General features: G+C 46.5%; 3 non-coding genes across 3 annotated transcripts in view; all 3 read right to left on the minus strand.

Moving 5' to 3' along the window:
* LOC148165484 (large subunit ribosomal RNA) overlaps nt 1–381 on the minus strand; it is a 4,039-nt gene extending 3,658 nt beyond the window's left edge. The window contains exon 1 of the ribosomal RNA XR_015771435.1: nt 1–381. This exon is cut by the window's left edge and continues 3,658 nt beyond it. This is a non-coding gene — a ribosomal RNA (large subunit ribosomal RNA).
* Nucleotides 382–1,039: 658 nt separating this feature from the next.
* LOC148165485 (5.8S ribosomal RNA) lies at nt 1,040–1,196 on the minus strand. Its single transcript, XR_015771431.1, has one exon. It is a non-coding gene; the product is annotated as a 5.8S ribosomal RNA (ribosomal RNA).
* Nucleotides 1,197–2,818: 1,622 nt separating this feature from the next.
* On the minus strand, nt 2,819–4,739 carry LOC148165486 (small subunit ribosomal RNA). The gene has a single exon (XR_015771433.1). It is a non-coding gene; the product is annotated as a small subunit ribosomal RNA (ribosomal RNA).
* Between the last annotated feature and the right edge of the window lie 376 nt (nt 4,740–5,115).

Here is a 5,115-nt window from a genome sequence, read left to right on the forward strand (position 1 = left end):
CTTTCCCTCACGGTACTTGTTCGCTATCGGTCTCGTGGTCATATTTAGCCTTAGATGGAGTTTACCACCCACTTAGGGCTGCACTCTCAAGCAACCCGACTCTGAGGAGAGATCCTCCCGTTATCGGCAGCGGTCGCTACGGGCCTGGCACCCTCTATGGGCTGTGGCCCCGTTCAAGATGGACTTGGACGCGCCGCACGATCTCGGGATGACGGATCCTCCCTAACACCACATTTCCCGGCGTCCGGTTTCGGCCGCGGGATTCGGTGCTGGGCTTCTCCCTGTTCGCTCGCCGCTACTGAGGGAATCCTAGTTAGTTTCTTTTCCTCCGCTTAGTAATATGCTTAAATTCAGCGGGTAGTCTCACCTGCTCTGAGGTCGCATATGAAAAATAAAAATTTTTCATTCGGTCATTTCGACGATCACGACACGTCTCCCATTCCTTGCTATACGTGTTCGTCATTTTTCTTTTTAAAAAATGGCTAAGTTTACAGAAACGCTTACGATCTGACGTCTGTCGCGATTTGCATTACACGTCTCGGACACGACGACCGTCTATAACGTTCTCAACCTTAAAACGCCATTTTTTTTTTTTAAATGACGACATGTTGAAGAAATAGGACGTGCTACGCCGAAAGACCAGCCAACAACTACAACAAGTAGTAGTTGGTCGCTTTCGCGTCTTAAGATGTCGCGCAAATTTACTCGCTGCACGAGAAACGCACACAAACACACGATTCTACGACACACCACGCAAGAACATGTGCCGACGTAAACACTTTCGTATTTATGATTCGCAAGGTGGACGTCCGACGGACTTTGTAAAAAAAAATACAAAGCATACCCGTCCCGTCCTTTTTGACGAAAAAACACGCTCGAGTAAACGTCTCGGCACACGTTCGAGGCGTGCGTCGTTATATCGTGACGTAAGTGACGATCACGTACATTAATGAGTACCTATTCGACGCGTCGCAACACATCCAACACGCTCCGACGTTTTCGTCCGAAAACGAAAACCGAGCAGTCTTTGAAATTGACACGACCCTCAGCCAGGAGTGGTCCGGGAACATTATATCCGAGGACCGCAATGTGCGTTCGAAATGTCGATGTTCATGTGTCCTGCAGTTCACAAGTTGACGCGCAATTAGCTGCGTTCTTCATCGACCCACGAGCCAAGTGATCCACCGTTCAGGGTAATCTTTTTAAAATTTAAACGCTCGTTCCACAAGAACCCCGATCATGCCGATCGTCCAGCTGTCTATACACGTCTTGCAAAAATTTTTGCGTACGTGCGTACATCCGAAACGAAAATGATCTTCGTGGTTCCGAAACGTGCCACGTCTAAAATTTCGGTGTTGTGGTATGGATATTTATGATTCTCGCTCTTAATTGTCTTTCGTCCGTACTTTCTCGTCTGAAAGGGAACGCGATCGTCGGTCTCAGTTTTACGCGTACGAAAAAATTAAAAAAAATATTAACCCAAACACAAATTTGTATCCGCGCACCGAAAAAGAAGCACTTTTCTTTTTCACGCGGTCTCCGCTTTTACACGCAAAGTACGAGCATGTATGTGTGAAGATGGGACATGTTCGATACGATTTTAATTAGGAATTTGCCAATTTCCTTTTTCTCAGCAATAATTTTAATAAATAATGCTGCTTTCTCTCATAAACTACATTTTCGGTAGTTTTCCTTTATTGTGTCTTTCATTTAGTGTGCGTGTGTGTGTGTCAAGCACTTTAAAAAGTGTGACGAAGAGACGGTTTTTGATCGATCGGAATGAACACATCATTACATCATCGTACTCGTTATGAAAAAGCGAATTAGTATCCGCCGTAAGCGAAAAGAGATTTTCGCGGGCGGTCTTTGTGTTCGTGTTTCAATTTTCTTTCTATATTTTTTCGTCGCCAAACCGAAGACAGATCGTGAATTTTGACGAAAAAATTTATAGACGTGCCAGACTGAGCGTCTAACATAAAATCCTCAAGTTTACCGTTCTATATCGTGACTTAATGACGATTGACGGTGTATATAATTTTGAAATGGTGCAGTCGTACGCTCCGTAAAGAGAATTTTACCGTTTCTAACGAAATCACTTTACCACATCTACCAAAAACATTAAAAAAGCAAGGTGTGATGTGTGTGCGATCGCTCGTTTAACGGCGCTTTCAAAAAACTCTTTGAAGCGTCTAACGACGAACATCATTCACGCGAATCGTAGAATCGGGAGCGTTTCTCGCCGGTCCCGTAGCCGGGCGTAAATCATTTAAAACCCACGGTGTCGTAACCTAATTCGACACCTGCGATTTTCTTCTTTCTCGACTACTCTGCTACATCCTCTCCGTGTGTCCGAAAAAAGAGGACTTCTAACGTCTTTCGACTTTCGCGGTGGAGTTCACAACTTTCCGCGATCCGGTCGAAAAACCGAAAGCGTCCCTCCTTCTTTCCATCATTGGAAAAGATCGAGAGATAGTACAAAAAAAATCAAAAAATCTAGGTACCCGAAGAAACAGCCGTATGCCCGAGCGAATTCGGTTTTTCTCGTTCAAAAAAGGTGAAAAACTCGATCGCAAGGACCGGCGCTGCGGGCCAGCGTAACGCTATTGTTTTTCCGAATATGTACGATTCGTAGTTCAAAACGTCGTACACACGGTGTTTCAAAAAGAAACAAGCAACGGCACGACAAAAGATCGTGCCGTCGACTCCATGTCATCGACGACGGTGTTGTAAAAACATAAAGTGTACATCGACACGATCAAATGAAAATGCATAATAATAAATTATACATATGTCAAAATTCGTGTGTACGAGGACACGTTAATGATCCTTCCGCAGGTTCACCTACGGAAACCTTGTTACGACTTTTACTTCCTCTAAATGATCAAGTTTGGTCATCTTCCCAGCGACATCGACGACGTCGAAACGCCATCGCGTACCGGTCCGAAGACCTCACTAAATCATTCAATCGGTAGTAGCGACGGGCGGTGTGTACAAAGGGCAGGGACGTAATCAACGCGAGCTTATGACTCACGCTTACTGGGAATTCCTCGTTCATGGGGAACAATTGCAAGCCCCAATCCCTAGCACGAAGGAGGTTCAGCGGGTTACCCGGACCGCTCGGTCAGGGAGGACACGCTGATTCCTTCAGTGTAGCGCGCGTGCGGCCCAGAACATCTAAGGGCATCACAGACCTGTTATTGCTCAATCTCGTGCGGCTAGAAGCCGCCTGTCCCTCTAAGAAGAATTGTTTGTACGCCGACAGTAAAAACCGCGCACGACCACCGGGCGAACCCAGGATCGACGGGCCTTTGGGATGTCGAAATACGCCTATTTAGCAGGCTAGAGTCTCGTTCGTTATCGGAATTAACCAGACAAATCGCTCCACCAACTAAGAACGGCCATGCACCACCACCCACCGAATCAAGAAAGAGCTCTCAATCTGTCAATCCTTCCGGTGTCCGGGCCTGGTGAGGTTTCCCGTGTTGAGTCAAATTAAGCCGCAGGCTCCACTCCTGGTGGTGCCCTTCCGTCAATTCCTTTAAGTTTCAGCTTTGCAACCATACTTCCCCCGGAACCCAAAAGCTTTGGTTTCCCGGAAGCTGCCCGCCGAGTCATCGGAAGAACGTCGGCGGATCGCTAGCTGGCATCGTTTATGGTTAGAACTAGGGCGGTATCTGATCGCCTTCGAACCTCTAACTTTCGTTCTTGATCAATGAAAGCGTTTTTGGCAAATGCTTTCGCTTCTGTCCGTCTTGCGACGATCCAAGAATTTCACCTCTAACGTCGCAATACGAATGCCCCCATCCGTTCCTATTAATCATTACCTCGGGGTTCCGAAAACCAACAAAATAGAACCGAGGTCCTATTCCATTATTCCATGCACACAGTATTCAGGCGAAGTTTTAGCCTGCTTTAAGCACTCTAATTTGTTCAAAGTAAACGTGCCGGCCCACCTCGACACTCAATGAAGAGCACCGCGGCGGGATTGAGTTGGGCCGCCCTCTCGAGCTAAGCCCACCGGCAGGACGTCCCGCGGCACGCCAGTTGACACCGCGAACGATGAACCGGCGGCGCGGGACACAGATTCGACTACGAGCTTTTTAACCGCAACAACTTTAATATACGCTATTGGAGCTGGAATTACCGCGGCTGCTGGCACCAGACTTGCCCTCCAATTGATCCTCGTTAAAGGGTTTAGAGTGTACTCATTCCGATTACGGGGCCTCGGATGAGTCCCGTATCGTTATTTTTCGTCACTACCTCCCCGTGCCGGGAGTGGGTAATTTGCGCGCCTGCTGCCTTCCTTGGATGTGGTAGCCGTTTCTCAGGCTCCCTCTCCGGAATCGAACCCTGATTCCCCGTTACCCGTTACAACCATGGTAGGCGCAGAACCTACCATCGACAGTTGATAAGGCAGACATTTGAAAGATGCGTCGCCGGTGCGAGACCGTGCGATCAGCGTAAAGTTATTCAGAGTCACCAAGTTGTACGATGACGGAGACCGCCACCGATTGGTTTTGATCTAATAAAAGCGCTCCTTCCGTTTCCGGTTGGAGCTCTGTTTGCATGTATTAGCTCTAGAATTACCACAGTTATCCAAGTAAATGTGGGTACGATCTAAGGAACCATAACTGATTTAATGAGCCTTTCGCGGTTTCACCTTAATTTGGCTTGTACTGAGACATGCATGGCTTAATCTTTGAGACAAGCATATGACTACTGGCAGGATCAACCAGGGAACTGCGTTCTTGTTTTAAAATAAGAGAGTTTTAGTCTTTCTTTCCTTCTAGTCATATAAGCTACAATAATCGTAGAATTTCGGAAAGACACCTGCTGCTCTTATAAAAAACTGAACACTTTCCTATTATTGTTTTGAAGAAAGTGTGCGTGTCTGCGAAACGAAAACCTCGTAAGAAGAGACGTAACGCCACGCGATCTTTCTGGATGGAAAATTTTTCGACATTTTTCTCACATCATCCTTGATTGAATCTCCTGCAACAATTTTATTCTTATTCATCCGTTCTAAGTTGTCGTCGTCGTCGAAATAAATAATTTGTACACACTTCGGGGTACACGTTTGTCAAAATTCATGAAATGCAACGTAACATTTTTACT

The sequence above is a fragment of the Gnatocerus cornutus genome, unplaced genomic scaffold, assembly GCF_029298725.1.
Source record: "Gnatocerus cornutus isolate USDA-ARS CGAHR unplaced genomic scaffold, icGnaCorn1.1 ctg00000304.1, whole genome shotgun sequence".
NCBI classification, from domain to species: Eukaryota; Metazoa; Arthropoda; class Insecta; order Coleoptera; family Tenebrionidae; genus Gnatocerus; species Gnatocerus cornutus.